Source organism: Saccopteryx bilineata, chromosome 3 (genome assembly GCF_036850765.1).
Source record: "Saccopteryx bilineata isolate mSacBil1 chromosome 3, mSacBil1_pri_phased_curated, whole genome shotgun sequence".
Classification (NCBI taxonomy): domain Eukaryota; kingdom Metazoa; phylum Chordata; class Mammalia; order Chiroptera; family Emballonuridae; genus Saccopteryx; species Saccopteryx bilineata.
The window spans coordinates 298388963-298407878 of NC_089492.1; the positions used below are offsets into that span (position 1 = coordinate 298388963).

General features: G+C 44.4%; 1 protein-coding gene across 1 annotated transcript in view; it reads right to left on the reverse strand.

The window, feature by feature from the left end:
* Positions 1-9359, reverse strand: part of LOC136331889 (zinc finger protein 420-like) — a 143092-nt gene extending 133733 nt beyond the window's left edge. The window contains exon 1 of the mRNA XM_066271043.1: positions 9215-9359. The gene's annotated coding sequence lies outside the window, so the exon portion shown is untranslated. The remainder of the gene's footprint in view (positions 1-9214) is intronic.
* Positions 9360-18916: the final 9557 nt, after the last annotated feature.

The window sequence follows — 18916 nt, forward strand, 5'->3', positions numbered from 1 at the left end:
AAACTCAATACATGAACTGAAAAATAAGGTAGCAAGTTTAGATAATAAAACAGACCAGACAAAAAAAAGACTCAGTAACACCAAAATAGGCAACCAGAGATACTACAGAGAGAAAAGAAAATAAACTCACAAATAATAAAAAATAAAAGCACCACAAGAATTTGACTGCTTCCATCAGAAAGACCAATATAAGGTGTGACCAGGTGGTGGTGCAGTGGATAGAGTTGGACTGGGATGCAGAGGACCCAGGATTGAAAGCCCATGGTCAACAGCTTGAGCATGGGTTTTTCTTGGAGTGTGCATTGATGGGATCATAAACATGATACCATACTAACTGGCTGAGCCCAAAAATTACTGGTTTGAGAAAGGGGTCACTCACACTGCTGTAGCTCCTCATCAAGGCACATATGGGAAAGCAATCAATGAACAACTAAGGAACTAAAACATAGAATTGATACTTCTCATCTCTCTCCCTTTCTGTATATTTGTCCCTATCTGTCTCTCTCTGTGTCTTTAACAACAACAACAACTACAACAACAAAACAGAAAAGAAAGCAATATAAGAATAATGGGTATATCAGAAAAAGAAAAGTGGGAGAAGGGGATGGAGAGTCTATTCAAACAAATAATGGATGAGAACTTTCCAAGCCTATGAAAAGAGTTAGAGCCTTGAATGTAACAAAAGTAAACACAATGCTGAGTTACCTCAACCCAAACAGACCTACACCCAAGAAATGCAACCATCTGCTTCTCCACTCCTACCCATCTCCTTTCTCTCTATATATCTCTCTCTTCCCCTCCCACAACAAAGGCTCCAAAAGATGAAGTTGGCCTGGGCACTGAGGATGGCTGCATGGACTCACCTCAGGAACTAAACTGGCTGCAGTTACAATGAAGCAATGGCCCAAGATGAGCAAAGCATCATTCTATAGTGTAATTGCCAGGTGAATCCCATTCACACACATGCAAGAGTCTGTCCTCTCAGCCTTTTTACTTACTATCTAAGAAAAATACATAAAAAACAAACAAACAAACAAACAAACCAAAAATAAGTGTAGCCATACTCAGATCTAACAATGCTGACTTCAAGCCAAGAAAAGTAACCATACACACAGATGGATATTTCATAATGATACAGGGGACACTGTATAAAGAAGACATAAAAATTCTTTATGTGCATCGAATCAGAAAACACCAGAATATATATGACATCTACTAACTGATCTAAAAATAGAAGCACAGAAAAACACAGACGTTCTTGGGAGATCTCAACACACAATTGACAACTTTAGATAGATCATCCAAACAGAAAATCAATAAAGAAATATTGACCTCAAATGACACACTGGATGAAATGGAGATAATAAACATTTACAAGACATTTCATCACAAAATACCAGATTATACGTTCTTCTCCAGTACGAATATAACATTCTCAAGAATAAACCGTATGTTGGATCTCAAACTAATATCAACAAATTCAAGACTGAAATTATACCAAGTATATACTCTGACCATAAGGCCTTGAAAATAGAATTCAGCCTGACCTGAGGTCGCACAGTGGATAAAGCGTTTACCTGAAACACTGATGTCGCCGGTTCAAAACCTAGGCTTTCCTGGTCAAGGCATATAAGGCATTAATGTTTCCTGCTGCTTCCCCCTTTTCACTCTATCCCTCCTCTAAAAAAAATTTTTTTTAAAGAAAAATGAGAACTGACCTGCAAAAAGAAATTAAAGAAACCAAAAAAATGTGAAAATTAAACTTTACTTCTAAAAAATGCCTGGGTTAAAGAAAAAATAAAAGCAAAGATCAAAAGGTACATACAACCTGAACAGTGCTGGCGCAGTGAATAGAGCATCCGACTGGGATGTACAGAACTCAGGTTCTAAATACCGAGGTCGCCAACTTGAGTAAGGGTTCACTCACTCTGCTATAGCCCCTGGTCAAGGCACATATGAGAAATCAATCAATGAACTAAGGGGCTGCAAGGAAGAATTGATGCTTCTCATCTCTCTCCCTTCCTGTCTATCTGTCCCCCTCTGGCTCTCTCCTTGTCTGACACACACACACACACACACACCAGAAAGTGACAATTTGATAAATAAAAATTTAAGGGATTCCGGTCCTGGCTGGTTGGCTCAGTGTTAGAGTGTCGGCCTGGCGTGCAGGAGTCCTGGGTTTGATTCCCAGCCAGGGCACACAGAAGAAGCACCCATCTGCTTCTCCACCCCCCCCCCTTCCTCTCTGCCTCTCTCTTTCCCTCCCGCAGCCAAGGCTCCATTGGAGCAAAGATGGCCCGGGCGCTGAGGAGGGCTCTGTGGCCTCTGCCTCAGGTGCTAGAGTGGCTCTGGTTGCAACAGAGCGACGCCCCTGATGGGCAGAGCATCGCCCCCTGGTGGGCATGCCAGGTGGATCCCAGTCGAGCTCATGTGGGAGTCTGTTTGACTGCCTCCCTGTTTCTGGCTTTGGAAAAATACAAAAAATAATAATTAGAAATTTAAGGGATTCTGCAAAAACAGTAGTAAGAGGCCTGACCAGGTGGTGGCACAGTGGATAGAGCACTGGACTGCAACGCTGAAGGCCCAGATTCAAAACTCTGAGGCTGCTACCTTGAGCACAGGGGCAACTGGAATGAGCATGGCTACCAGCTTGAACCCAACGTCACTGGCTTGAGCAAGGGGTCACTCAGTCTCTTGTAGCTCCCTGGTCAAGGCACACGTGAGAAAGCAATTCATGAACAACTAAGAAGCCACAACAAAGAATTGATGCTTATTTCTCTTCCCTCCTGAATGTCTTTATCTGTCCCTCTCTCTGTCTTCATTCCCCCCCAAAGAAACATCCTCCCTAAAAATAAATGTCCAGGACCAGATGACTATACTAGCAAATTCTACCTAACATTCAAAGATTCAGTTCCTGTGAATCTCAAACTCTTCCAAAGAGAACAAGCAGAACTTCTTAACACATTTTATATGATCAACAATATCATGTTACCAAAACCTGGCAAGGTTACTACAAAAATAAACAGAAAACAATGGACCAGTATATCTAATGAATATGATGAAAAAATCCTAAAAAAATACTAACAATTAGAATACAACAGATGAAAGAAATAATATACATCATTATTGAGTGGAATTTATTCCAGGTACACAAAGATGGTTCAATATATGTAAGTCGTTTAACATAACACATATCAACAAAAGGAAGAAAACTCATACAATCCTATCAATAGATACAGAAATGCCATTCAGTAAGATACAACATCCCTTTATATGTTTAAAACACTCAATAAAATTGGAATTAAAGTACCTCAACATAACTGCCATATATGACAAATCATCAGCTAATATAATATTAAATGAAGAAAAACTGAAAGCTTTTACACTAAAATTAGGAACAAATCAAGGGTGCCAGTCTCTTCACTAATATTCAACATAGTGCTGGAAATTTTAGCCAGAGTATCAGGCAAGAGAAAGAAATAAAAGGCATTCATATCGAAAAAGAATTAATGGTATCACATTTTTCCAGACGATATAATCCTGTACATAGGACACTCAATGCCCTGGCCAGCTGTCTCAGCGGTAGAGCATCTACTCAACCTATGGAAGTCCAGGGTTCAATTTCCTGTCAGGGCACACAGGAGAAGCACCCATCTGCTTCTCCACCCTACCCTCTCTCAGTTGCGCCTCTTCGCCTCCTGCAGCCATGGCTCAATTGCAGTGTGTTGGCACTAGGCACTGAGGATGGCTCCATGGTCTCCGCCTCAGGTGCTAAAATATTTCTCCAGGAGCAACAAAGTAAGAACCCCAGATGGCAGAGCATCACCCCTAGTGGTCTTGCTGGATGGATCCCTGTTGAATGCATGTGGGATTCTGTCTACCCTCACCTCCTCTCACTGAAGGAAAAAGAAAGAAAGAAGGAAAACTCCAAAAATTCAACTAAAATAAATTAAAAACTAAACACCAATGCAGTAAAGTCACAGGATACAAAATCAACATCCAAAAATGTATTCCTTTCATATATGCCAACAGAGAAACTCAAGGAAATGAACTAAAAAAAAATTCCCTTTACAATAACAGTTAAAAATAAAATAAAATACTTTGGAATAAACTTAATAAATGATGTAAAGTATCTATAAAAAACTAAAAAGCATTATTAAAGAATTAAAAAGGACAAAATAAAATGAAAAAATATTCCATGTTTGTGGATTGGAAGTGTCAACATAGTTAAAATGGCCATATTACCCAAAGCTATAAACAAACAATGCAATACCCATCAACATCCCAAGTCATTTTTTAAAGAAATGAACCAAAAAAATCACCAAGTTTGTATGTACCCTTAAAAAAAACTTCAAATAACAAAAGCAATCCTGAGAAAAAAAAGAACAAAGCCAGAGGTATTTTAAAGTAATTCAAAATAGATCAAAGACCTAAATATAAATATAAGAGCTGAAAGAGCCTTACCAGGCAGTGGCGCAGTGGATAGAGCACTGGACCCAGGTTTGAGACCCCGAGGTCACCAGCTTGGGCGCAGGCTCATCTGGTTTGAGGAAAAGCTCACCAGCTTGGGCCCAAGGTCGCTGGCTCGAGCAAGGGGCACTATCAATAGTTCTGCTGAAGGCCCGCGGTCAAGGCACATATGAGAAAGCAATCAATGAGCAACTAAAGTGTTGCAACACGCAACGAAAAACTGATTGATGCTTCTCATCTCTCCGTTCCTGTTTGTCTGTCCCTGTCTATCCCTCTCTCTGACTCTCTGTCTTTTAAAGAAAAAAAAAAAGAGCTGAAAGAGTAAATTACATAAAACAAAACATAAATACTAAAGTCACGACCTTGACCATACAGAGCAACACAACACCCTGTCACCTCCCTGACCATCCCTGCTCCCCATTCTCACTAATGCATCCCGGGCGCTCTCCTTTCTGGGAATGTCGGTGCCTCCCCACTCACCTTTCCTTTTTGGCCTCTGAAACCTGTTACCTGAGCTGAATTCTACTTCTGTGACTGATTTCATTCGATGCGACAGAGGGGTGACAGATAGGTGCAGACAGACAGGAAGGGAGAGAGATGAGAAGCATCAATTCTTCATTTTGGCTCTTTGGCTGTTCATTGATTGCTTTCTCATAAGAGCCTTGATGGGGAAAGGGGAGACTACAGCACACGAGTGACCCCTTACTCAAGCCAGTAACCCTTGCCTTAAGCCAGGAAACTTGGGCTTCAAGGCAGCGACCATGGGGTCATGTCTATGATCCCACACTCATGCCAGTGACCCCGCGCTCAGGCCACTGACCTCAGTGTTTTGAACCTGAGTCCTCTACATCCCAGTCTTACATGTTATCCACTGCGACACCACCTGGTCAGGATACTTATGACTTTTAATAAAATTTTTTGTATAAAAAACAAAAAAACAAATGTATGCAGGATCCTTCCTGCTAATTCCTGGGCTCACTCTAAAATCATCTGGAGCAGCTCACGAAAACAACAATGCTACCTGACATGAGGTGGTGCTGTGGATAAAGTGTAGACCTGGAACACTGAGGTTGCTGATTCAAAACCCTGGGCTTGCCTGATCAAGGCACATATGGGAGTTTATGCTTCCTATACCTCCCTCCTCTTTCTCTATTTATTTCTCTTTCTTTCCTCTCTCTCTCTCTCACCCTAGCTACTCTCCAAATTGAATAAAGAACTAAACAACAATGGTGCTCTAGCCAGAACAACTCTCTGAGTTTGAGGGGGATGGTGCAGGTGATCTCCATTCTTAAAAATCAAACCATCTAATAATAGAACCCCAGAGGGGAATGGTTTAGCTTCAATAAGCATGCAGATCCCTTGGGGATGAGGGCTCCACTCTAAGTTGTGGTTTCACAGGTGGGGCCCAGGATATGGCATCTTTATCTAGGTCCCTACGGTGCCGCCTGCATTGCTCCCTCAGAGCTGTTTCCACAGCACTGGCTGACAGGGATCAGACACAGCACACCTCACACTTCTTGATACTATGAAGGTGGTTTCTCTTTTTCAGTCACTAATTCAAGAAATCACATGAATAAAAGCTGCTGAACATCTGATGAACTCAAGACACAAGGCTCTGACTGCTAAGATCAGACAGCCTTACCAAGAGCACAATTAAAGAACCTAATATAGTTGACTAAATACCAATGGCCGTTTCAACATATGAAAGACACTAAAATGGATGCAGGGTTTAGAATTTAAACTTGACACGATATATTTAAAAGAAAAACGATATGAAATCTTTTTTAATGTAACAACTTCTAGGATCAAAGATTTAAAATTTGAGACTGACTCATATTTGACAAAGAATTATAAGCTCTGGTTATGGCCTTGGCCATTTGGTTCAGCAGTATACTATTGCCTTGTTGTGTGAAAGTCCTGGATTCAATTCCTAGTAAGGGAACTCAGGCTAAGCAACCATCTGTTTGTCCAACCATCCCCGTCTTCCTTCACTCTTTCTCTTTACCTTCTGCAGCCATTATTTTATTGGAGCAAAGTGGCCCCAGGCACTGAGGATGTCTCCATGGCCTCACCTCAGGCACTAGAATAGCTAGACACTTAGCTAGACACTAAAACAGTTTAACAGCAGAGCATCGCCCCCTAGTGGGCTTTCAAGGTAGATCCCAGTAGGGACACATGCAATAGCGTCTTTCTGCCTCCCTGCTTCTCATTAAATGGGGGGGGGGGAGAATTATACGCTGTGGCTATGAGATATCACCAATGCTTTTTTTAAAATTCAATAACTACTGCAAGAAAGCACATAGTCAATGTTGGGCAGATAAAATATATTATGCTCACTTTGTTAAAGATGGCGCTGCCCACATGGAAGCCCATCACCCAGGTGATAATATTAGTTGCCCTTCTTGCTTGGGATAGGCATGATTATACTAATGTGTGTTGGAGGAGGCCTTTTATGCCAAAAAGTTTTTTGTTTTTTTTTACAGAGAGAGTCAAACAGGAACGGAGAGAAATGAAAAGCATCAGTCATCAGTTTTTCATTGTGACACCTTAGTTGTTCATTGACTGCTTTCTCATATGCCTTGACTGCGGGCCTTCAGCAGACCGAGTAACCCCTTGCTCGAGCCAGCGACCCTGGGTCCAAGCTGGTGAGCTTTGCTCAAACCAGATGAGCCTGCACTCAAGCTGGCAACCTCGGGGTCTCGAACCTGGGTCCTCGCATCCCAGTCTGAAGCTCTATCCACTTTGCCACCACCTGGTCAGGCGCCAAAAGGTTTTAAAAGGAAGACAGATCACGTTTGTTGGGCAGATAAAATATATTATGCTCACTTTGTTAAAGATGGCGCTGCCCACGTGGAAGTCTGTCTCCCAGGTGATGATTTTTGTTGCTCTTATGCTTGGAATGGGCGTAATTATATTAATGTGTGTTGGTGGTGGGCTGTGAGCAGGAAGGATTCTTGTAGCCTGGGCCTTGGTTTTAGAACTAAACCTTTCCCACCCTTTTTGATGTGGGGTGGTGCAATCCCATCATGCCTCAGATAAGTGACTTTGTATTAGAGACTTCCCTATTTTGTATATTGGATTAAAGGTTTTGATTTCTACACTATAAAATGGGGCAGACAGGGAGCTTCTTCTCTTGGTTCCTGACATTAACATTAGAGAGGAGAGCAGAGAAAGGCCACGTGGAGGAGGCCAGGAGAAGCATCCAAGATGGCGGAGTGTTGAGTGAGAAGCTAGTATGTGCAGAGTTTGTGCAGGGAGAAGGAAGGAGATGGGGAACAGAGGTGATTAAGTCTGGTGATCTTAGAAACCTTTGATTCTAGGAAACTCAGATAACTCAGTAGCTTTGTGAACACTGAATGTGAGTGGGTTTTGGAGCCCAGTGTGTGTTTTTACTTGCCCGCTGTGTGCAAGCTAGGATTAAAGATAATGGCCCACCAGTTCTTGGCTCCTTCATTTCATTACCGTCTGTCCAAATCAAATGCGAACCTCCACGGGCAAGGCAGCTGTGATGGTGCCCGTAGCTACTGGCCTTACAGTTAACATACTAAGATTTATCTCAATATGTTATTTTTAAAAGGAAATACATGTGAGATGTGTAAAAAAAAAATAGGTAAATCCATTAGGCCAAAATATATATTTTTTCTTTATCCCCACTTCTGCTCCCCAGCCCCCTCCCTATGCCCTTCTCTCCAGGCCCCTCCCTCTCCTCGGGGTTTCTCCCTTCTTCCCCTCACGCTCCTTTCCCTGGTTAGTCTGTTAGATTCAGGATAGTGTGCTGTAGCTGCCAGAGTGCTGGCAGGAACAGGGAGTGCTGGCAGGAACAGGGAATGCTGATAGGGCCCCTGTGAGGCTGAGAACAAAGAAGGTCAGAGACCCTTATCAGAAGTTTATGTTTGAAATTCTCCACTAAGCTAACCAAACCCCTGTTGCTAGGCTGCCTGTGACCTCCCTAGCGAATAGCTAACTGCCACATCTGCTTCTGTAAATGCTTGCTCACTTAGGATATATAAAGACCTAGCTATAAGCGCCAGGCTCGACTCCTGTTTGCAGCTCCTTGTGAGTACGGTGTCTCTGGACATCTTGGGAGTTCGCCCCTGCGCAGGTTAAATTTGGCCAATAAAGTACCATCTAAACTCCTGAAAGTCTCCGACGTTTGTTCTCGGACCCGGTGGATGCAACAGTCACTCTCCCAGTCGCGGTCCCGTCCCCCGCACCCCCACGTGGCCGTCTCTTCATGGCCCCTCACTGACCTCTCCTCCCCTCCCGTGTCTCTCTCCGTCCCCTGACCCCTCCCAGCCCCGCTCTGCGCGTCCCCGGGGCCCCTTTGCTGTCGCTGCGCAGGGCCGGGGGCTCTTCTGGGGACCCCGCGTTCTCACCCCAAATCCACACCCCATGAAGAGTGTGCTCCTTGTGGACCGGAGCCTCTTATTAAATGGGGGGAATCGCAGGAGGGGGTCCGCAGGTCCCCATGCCTGTGGCGAGCCAGTCCGGGCTCTACCCGCCTAGACAGGCTGGGCGGGGGAGGGGCGCACACTGTCCGTCTCCCGAGAATTTAAACTGTGCGATGGGGGGGGGGCTGCCCCCTCGGACCGAGGCAGGAAACTCTGAGGCAGGGCTGGGGGGCAGGGGTGCCCCGCCGTCACACGTGTGGGGCGGCTTCAGCTTTTCCCCAGGACAGACGCGGAGCCCCCACTCGGGGAGAAGCGGGCGGGTTTAGGGCTTCTCACCGAGACTCCGCACTCACCGCTGGGGGCTCGGGAGCGGGGATCTCGGACTCCTCAGCGACCCTCCAGCTTCCCGCGTGGAAGGCTGCGGATGGGGAGCGCCATGTTTAAACAGGAAAGATCGTTACCAGACCCTGCGTGACCTAGCTATAGCCGCTTCCGGGTTTCTGGCACCTGCGCGTGCGCATTGCCTTAAAAGCCGGGCGGGACTATTGACTGTATAAGCGCTTCTGCAATTGGCCGTGCGTTTCACGAGGCGGGTCTATATCTAAAAAAAATAAAAAGGAGCGGGTTCCGGGTCCATCCACGTGCTTTCATTCGTTAAAGCCTTTTTTTGTGTGTTGGTTTGAACTTTGTAATTATTCCTAAGATTGCAATGGCTGACTTTCTTGCCTAGAGTTGCCAAGAGACGGATATAGGAATATCTCCCTAGCAGTTTTTCTGTATTTTCTTGTCCCAGATGGGTGGCAACATGGAAAGCTTGGATTGCTGACCCAACAGGTGGGGAACGACAACGCTACCGTCTGGAAATTGCAGCTATCCGCCCTTTACCTCTTCGGCTGCTTCATTCTCCATCTACCTTTTCTCTCCTTCAGAATATCTGGGTAACAGTTCTGGGGCCCAAGAGGTCAGAGGGGCTATAGTAGCCTCGTGGTAGGGCAGGGTAGAAACCCTCTTTGGCTCTGCATCTGTTCTGCCATTTTTCTACTGTTCTTCCCTCAGGTGTCCTCGGCAGTGGGTCACTGCTACTAGTTTTGACTTCCAGACTTCTTCCAACAGCTGGAGAATTTCTCCTGGATATTTAAGATCTTTGCCCCCAGCAGTTAAGAGTCCTCTTTCTTTGTAAATTGCCCCATGTACTTAGAGAGTGAGGAAGGCAAAACTGGAATCTGTAAAGAGATTCATTCTTTTTCTTTCACTGAGCTTTAAGGCTCTAGTCAGGGCAATCAGTTCTGCCCGCTGAGTGGAAGTACCTTGGGATACAGGCCACACCTCTGTAGTGTGTGTTAGTGGTGGTACTGCATACCTTGCCTGCCTTTCTCCCTGTGAATTTGAAGGAGCTGCTTTTGTCCACATACAGTTCCCAGTCTAACTCCCTTAAGGGTTGATCTAGCAAGTCTGGCCGCCTGGAGTATACTACATCAAGCACTTCCAAGCAATTGTGTTGTGGCTTTTCTTCATTCACTGGGAGCAGTGTTGCTGGATTTAGAGTGCTATATACTTCTATTACCAGTCATAGATTTTCACGTAATTAACTCTGTTACTTAGTGAGCCAGGCATTTGTGAGCCAGTGATGTCCCTTGGCATTCATCAGAATCACTATAGCATGTGGCACCCACACCTTTAGATCTTGTCCTAAAATTAGTCTGCCTCTTGTATCAGCATGACAGTGGCTGCTAAGGCTCTTAAGCATGGTGGCCAGCCCTTTACAACACCATCTAATTGCTTGGAGAGGTAGGCTATACAGGTCTAGGCCATGACCCTAAATCCTGGGTTAATACACCCACTGTGTTTTGCTGCTGAGACATACAGTACACAAAGTTTTGCTAGGTTACAAATATCTAGTCCTGAGGCAACTTGTAGTTCCTTTTTAAAAGTTTGAAAGGCACAGTTCTGTTCCAGCCCCCAGTTCATGGGCTCTTTTTCTCCCCATTTTGTGACTTCATAGAGGGGTTTAGCCAGTAGTGCAAAGTTCTGAATCCCCAACTTTGTAGTTCTGGCCAAACCGGCCTATGAAGTTACATGGAGGGGGGAATGAGCCCACAGAGTGTGAGCTGAAACAGAAGAGTGCTTTACTGACTCTTAAAATGGAATTACAAGTTGCCTGAGCATTTGGTCTTTCTAACCTAGAAAAAGCTTTTGTGCTGTATGTCTCAGAGAGGAGCAAGACAACTGTGGATGTATTAACACAGGACTTGTGGTCATGGCATAGACCAGTAGCCTACCTCTTCAAGAAATTAGAAAGGGTTGCAAAAGGCTGGCCGTCATAGCCTGACTGGGTGGTGGCGCAGTGGATAGAGCATCATACTGGGATGCAGAAGACTCAGGTTTGAGACCCCGAGGTCGCCAGCTTGAGTGAGGGCTCATCTGGTTTGAGCAAGAGCTCACCACCTTGAGCCCAAGGTTGCTGGCTCGAGCAAGGGATTACTCGGTCTGCTGAAGGCCTGCAGTCAAGGCACATATGGGAAGGCAATCAATGAACAATTAAGGTGTTGCAATGCGCAATGAAAAACTAATGATTGATGCTTCTCATCTCTCTGTTCCTGTCTGTCCCTGACTATCCCTTTCTCTGACTTACTCTCTGTCTCTGTAAAAAATAAAAAAATTTTAAAAAGGCTGACCATCATGCTTGAGAGCCCTAGAAGCCAGATGTATGCTGGTACAAGAGGCAGACAAATTAACCTTGGGCCAAGAACAAAAGATGCAGGAGCCACATGCTGTAGTGACTCTGGTGAATGCCAAAGGAAGTCAGTAGCTACTAATACCTGTCTCACTAAGTAGCAGAGTTTGTTATGTGAAAACCCAAGACTGGTAATAGAGATGTGTACCACTTTAAATCCAGCAATACTGCTCCCAGTGAAGAAGGGAAAGCTGCAGCACAATTACTTAGAAGTGCTTGGTGCGGTATACTCCAGCCAGCCAGGCTTACTAGATCAACCCCTAAGGGAGCCCGAGTGGGAGCTTTATGTAGATGTAAACAGCTGTCACTCAAAGGGAGAAAGGAAGGCAGATATTGAGGTCCAGCCGCGATGAGCCTATTATGAGGTCTAGAACAAAAAAAGGTAGGAAACTGAATAAATGATAGACAGAGACTTAAATATATATACATACAGATGGGTTCAGGAGGACAGCACAGCGAACAGAATCTACTGTTCCTGAGCCAATGCAATGGCAGCCCCTAGAAGCACATCTGTCTTTATTCAGGGAAAAATCGTGGTCCATTAGCAATTCAATTGTTTCCAAAACAACTCAAAGACAACCCCCACCATACCATTTAAATCTAACTTTACACCAATAAGAAACTAGCTCTCACCCTGCTCTGGAGAACATGGGTGGGACAAGCAAGAATCAGGTATAGCTCATTGTTAACTAGGCAGGTGAGGTGGGGGGTTAGGCCTAACACCTCTGTCTTCTAGACATATACAGATTGCAAAAATACCTTGTTTATATTTCAGTCCCCAACAGACCCCCCTTCTATATTTTTTAAAACTTCAATTCGTGTGCTGTGACTCATACTCATCTGAATTCCCATGTTTTGATTTGGAAGCAGACTGCAAAAATATGAAATAAACAAAAAAATTAAAATAGCCAATGCTAACAGATACTATATCAAGTGTTCAAATGCAATGAAGTGATTAAAGCCTATTAGATTATCTAGCAAAGTCTTAACTAGTAAAATAGGACCTAAAATAAAATTCTTAGTCTTAAATGTCATTAACATGTTACTGTAATTTCACCAAGTCCATGTTGACACAATCACCGCTTCACATTATTTTTAAATGTAACCCAACCCTGCTTCAGTCTGAGAACTGTCCCAAGGAGCAGGAGTCACACACATTCAGGAAAAGTCCACAAGGCACTGGAGTTGTGGTCACATTTCCATACTTTGCAGCTAGAGTCCAAGTCCCAATGACCACTGCTTCTAGCTGGTAACGATTCAGGTAGACTGGAAAAGCCGTCTGCAGCACATACGAAGATGGAGCTTCTGTTTTCTTTAAACTGGAGAGATGAACCCAGGGGGCCTTTCCCTGGAGATCTGCAACCGTGGCATAGTGAAGAGAACCTTAACATACACTATGCTGGTTGACAGAGGTAAATTAATCTAAATTAGGAGCAGGTCCCAACCTAAATTGGCATGGGGCATTGAGGCAGGAGGAATAAAAGAGACACTATACTGTATATTAAACAAAGCAGCAGGAAATAAGACTATCAACACCCACAACAGAGATCTGTGAGGGATGAATAAATACTCAAATATTCAGGCAAGGCATAGTAAGTGGTCCTCATGTCTGTAAGAAATGAGATCAGTTTACCTGCTACTTCGAAGAAATATTCTAGGCTCGTCCACAAAGATGTGAGAGGGGGCCAAAGGCCCTGGGCACTTTTAGCCTTCAGTGGCAAGTCCCAGCAGGCTGGGCAAGGACAGGTCATGGGTGGCTGGAGCAGGACTGGAAGAGGGAGAACCCTCCCTTAGAGGAGGGAGGAGGAAGCTTATCTTCAAGTGTCCCTTTTTCCCATAGCAAAGGCATGTCCCTGGTGGGGGCCAAGAAGCCTGGTAGGCCTTAGCTCAATGACTTTCTTTCCACTCTTGAAGCAGGGCCCTGATGGAGTCCTATGAAACCCCTTCGGGGTGTTGAAGCCTTTAAGGGTGTATGCCAAGAGCTGGTATTTTGCCTGATCTCTTTTGGGCTCTGTCTCCTTTTCTGTTCCTCTTGGTCATTATAGACCTTAAAAGCCATGCTCAGAAGATATCGCTGAGGGGTTTGAGGGTCCTCTTCCACCTATATAAATGTTTTCTGTATATCTGGAGCTATTTGGAAAAAGACAAAACAGCATTATTAGCTGCATCAAATAAAAGGGGGTAGAAGTTTGCAGGAGAAAGAGATTTGGTGTCTCCTGTAGAATTCCAGAGTCTCTCAGCTGCTGAATAACCCTGTACATCAGCATTCAAAATAAATTTTTTATTTATTTATTTTTTCATTTTTCTGAAGCTGGAAACAGGGAGAGACAGTCAGACAGACTCCCGCATGCGCCCGACCGGGATCCACCCGGCACGCCCACCAGGGGCGACGCTCTGCCCACCAGGGGGCGATGCTCTGCCCATCCTGGGCATCGCCATGTTGCGACCAGAGCCACTCTAGCGCCTGAGGCAGAGGCCACAGAGCCATCCCCAGCGCCCGGGCCATCTTTGCTCCAATGGAGCCTTGGCTGCGGGAGGGGAAGAGAGAGACAGAGAGGAAAGCGCGGCGGAGGGGTGGAGAAGCAAATGGGTGCTTCTCCTGTGTGCCCTGGCCGGGAATCGAACCCGGGTCCTCCGCACGCTAGGCCGACGCTCTACCGCTGAGCCAACCGGCCAGGGCCAAAATAAATTTTTTAAATTAAAAAGCATGATAAAAAAAATTTGCAGGAGTTCCATGATATGACTCTCCCCCCTTTTTTATATTATTTACAAATGACCTTTAAGCATTTGTTGGGCACACTTTATAACACCTTGACTTTAAAGATTGTAAGAAATACTTGACTTTATGTTAACTTCTAACAAAATATAGTAATGCATTTTCAAGTAACATTCCCATACTTATTAAAACATTTCTACCCCATTAATTAACATGAGAAATAAAGAGTATGTTAAAGCTGGAAAATTCCAATGTGGCTTTCATTATTTTCCTATACTAAGCAAATCCACACTACTTCAAGCTTTTCAGCTTGCAGCTTGCAGCAGTTTGGCCAAATTAACAAGTCTCTAGGATCCACATTCTACCCCTTTTGCTCACTTACAATCTAAAGCACAGGTATTCTTGTACAAGGAAAATAGGCACATTACACAAAGTACAACATAACAAATTATACAATTTTAATAATTACACAGATAAATCTCACCAGTCTCTGAGCACTATGCCAAGGGCACAAATTATCCTCAGACTTCTTTCTAGCCATGGATAAAGCTTCCCAGTTCAGGGGGAGGGCCTCCAGCAAAGCTGTCCCCCACCCCCATCAGTGTATTTCACATTGTCCAAAATCCATAAGTCCATGCAACAAAGGAGCTGGTGCCCACTTCGGTCGTAGTCCAGGAATCAGTCCACGCACATGGGGCCTCAGCAATCCCCCTCACTCCTGCTGTCCTGGCAGGTCTTACACTGTCCCAAGGAGGAGCATGTGGCAATGGCAGCCAGCATTTCCATGTTTGCTCTGGAGAACATGATGGTATCTACCCCTATGTCCTAAAATCACAGACCTACCAGGGGTGTAGTAGGTACTCCTTGCTGCTGGGCTCTCACATTCTGGAGACTGCAGATCACAACTCCAGCCTGATTCTCCTCATCCTCCAAAGAGAAACTGGAAATGCCAACTCTTGCCACGAGGCTCGAGCCCCGGACCACCACCGCCTCCTTCTCTATGTGTCTTGCAGTCTCAGCCCTGGCCTCTCATTGCTGCTGCCTCTCCACAACATTGAGGGCATACTGCAACTCATGAACCTGTGATTCCTTCTTCAGCAGCTGCTCTATTTCCCAGTGAACTTCATGAACCTGGCTGGCCTCCTCCAGTGCTTGCTCCAGCTCCAGGATCAGCATCTCTTTCTTCCAGGTTTGCTCCACCTCCTTCCACTGCCCGGTTTGCAGGACCCATGCAGCCTCTTCCACAGAGCTCTTGGTTTCCTCACACATGCCTGTAAAAGTCAGCCAGCCTACAGTCCTTAAAAGGACAGACATGGGGAACCATAACAGCAGCCAGTCTTCTACTCCACTGCTCAAAAGTGGTGATGGCTCCATACCAATCTGATTCAAATCTTGCCACAGACTACGCCAAGTATAAAACCAGTAGCTGTGGTCACCAACACAGCCGCCTGGGCCATGCAGATTCAGGTTTGATTCAAACAGTCGGTAATGAAACAACAGAGCCAGAACTGGTGAACCATTATCTTTAATCCTAGCTCGCACTTGGCGGGCGAGTAATACACACAATGAGAAAACACTTCCCTTTCCATTCAGGGCTTCCAAAGACACTGACTTATCCGAGTATTCCTAAAATCAAAAGTTTCTACCTCACCAGCCTTATTCACCTCTGTTCCCCATCTCCTTCTCTCTGTACAAACTGGCTTCTTCTTCTTCAGCACTCCACCATCTTGGTTGCTTCTCCTTGACATGCTAATAGTGGGAACTGAGAGATCAAGCCCCTAGTCTGCCCCATGTCATAGTGTAGAAATCAAAACCTTTAAGCCAATATACAAATAAGGAAGTCTCTGATACGGTCACTTATCTGAGGCATAAATGGGATTCCTCATAAAAGTGCACCACCCCACATCATGCAACAGTCAAGGGTGTGGGGAAAAGCCTAGTGTTGAGAAGAGTTTAGAATTCAAAGGGTGGGAAAGGCTTAGTCTTAAAACTAAGGCTTAGGGTATAAGGACCCTGCCTGCTTACAGGCTGTCACCCACACCCAATGCAAACTATAAGCAAGTGAACATATACATCATATTTGCAAACTTATTTGACCCATATCCCATTTTATTTAAATTTAAATGAGTGCACTTTACTTATTCTAATTAAAATTTAAAATTTGTAGGGATGATATCATTGTATTTTTTCAATATTAGAGCTGGCATTTTCAATTTCTATTCATTTTCAATTTTTGCATACAAGAAATTAATTCAGGCCTTAAAAACACACATTTAGACATTAAACAAAGAGTTCACATGCAATCACACAAATCAAGAGTGAAACTCAGAATTTTAGAGATTAGAACGTGGCCTGCTTGATCTCTACACAGGGCTATTTTTATAGGAACATAATAAAGGATAAAAACTAAACAGAACACTGTCTTGAAAAGTCTCAAGATGGCTGTATGAGATATCTGTTCAGCCACATCCAAACAGACGTTTCCTTCACCCCCTTTTCAGGCACAGAATAGGAAAGAAATAAAGTGATAGTTTAGAGAAAGTTAGAGAATAACAGAAAAAAGCTGTAATTTTCACAAACTCTTAACTCTTTTTATTTACTAATGAAAATCAGATAAAAATACAACTTTGAAAAACATCTGGGTCTTCTAAACATTCTTAAATTCTAATAGCTGCTGTGTCTGGCAACCTAAATCCCTCCATTTCAATCCCCACTGAAAGGCAGGGGAAGGCTTTCCAGCTCCCCTTTCGGGGCTTGGCCTCCCAGCTGAGCCACTCCCCACCCATATCAGGGTCAGCCTGTCATATCACAGCCACCGCCACTACCACTACCGGGATCTGGGGCACAGAACCTCAGTGGCGCTTCCTCTGCTGCTGTGGTGTGAGCTCACGAAAGCCGCACATTCCAGGAAAGGAGGCTGTGCTGCCCACGCTGCCTGGGGGACACGCCCCCTTGGCCGCCTGCATGCTTGGCCACCAGAGCTTCCAAGAGGTAACCATGACAGGCCTGCTGGCAACCACTCGGGTGCAAGGCAGCAGTAGCCTTCGCGGCTTCTCTGAATACTTTGCTCCTCCGCATTATATCATATCTAGACTTACACTTGTTCACCCAGTGTTTCACTTTTTTACAGTGCGGGCAAAAGTCTGGGTCCTTAGGAGCCAGCTGGGCTTGAAAAAGAGGTCAAGGATGATATTCAGGGGGAGCAAGGCAGTTTCTAGCAAAATGCCCCAAATTTTCCACATTGGAAACAAGATCCACTGGCATAAATATTTCCCTGACTTTCCTTCTTTCGTTTGTTTTGCCTTTTATCAAAATGCCCTGGAATTCTTGCTTAATGCCTGTGGCAAAAGCAAGACCTTCCATGTATAAAGGCCAATATCAGTACATATTCTGATATAAACTTCTTTTTTTACTACTATTCTTTCAACTTCCGGAATCAGCCCTGAAACAAATTGTTGATATTGCTCATCAGAACCTTGCCTACTATTGCTGAATTCCTTCATTTCTTCCCCTGCATCTCAAGCCTGATCCAAAGCTTGTTGGAGCAGAGATCTCCCAGGGTCTGAGACAAAGACCTTGGGAGCAGAGGGCACAGAGGTGCAAAGTTTAAAATGGCCACAGCCATAATATTCTCATCTCCTGAGTTATTCCCAGACTCCAAGTTCTTCTCATATTTACATTCCAATGTTTTTACCTCATTCTGATCAAACAACTTATTCTCAAATAAAAACATTTGTACAAAAAGAAAAAAGTCCCTCATTTTTGAACCTATTCTGCCCCATGATTATTTACTCCCAAATTACTTCATTATTATTCTCTCCCCCAAACTTTACTTACAAGTTTCACTTGCTCAAAGCTTTATACTTACTTTGTGTGCACACTTCTGGGGAGTTCCATTACATCTCCTCTTTCCCTTTTTCAATGGCCACACTTATGGGCACCAATTGTCGTGGTCCAGCTGCGACGAGTCTATTATGGGGTTTTAAATGGGAAAAGGTATAAAATTGAATAAATGATAGACAGAGACTTAAAGATACATACATACAGATGAGTTCAGTAGGACGGCACAGCGAACAGTCTCTACTGTTCCTGAGCCAATGCAATGGTGGCCCCAGAAGCACATCCATCTTTACTCAGGGAAGAAATATGGTCCATTAGCAATTCAATTATTTCCAAGACAACTCAAAGACAACTGCCACCATACTATTCAAATCTAACTTTACATCAATAAGAAACTAGTTTCCAGCCTGCTCTGGTGAACATGGGTGGTACAATTGAGAATCAGGTATAGCTCGTTGTTAACTAGGTAGGTGAAGTGGGGGGTTGGGCCCAACACCTCTGTCCCTAGACTTATCCAGATTGCAAAAATACCCTGTTTATATTTCAGTTTGCAACAGGCAGGGTATGCAGAACTGACTCTAACAGAGAGTATAGAGGTGTGGCCTCTAACCCCGGGCACCTGTGGTCAGGTGGCAGAACTGTTTGCCCTGACTGGAGCCTTAAAGCTCAGTGAAAGTAAAGGAGTAATACCTTTACTGATTCTCATTCTGCCTTCCTCACTTGTAGAGGAAATGGGGCAATTTAGAAAGAGAGGGGACTCTTAAC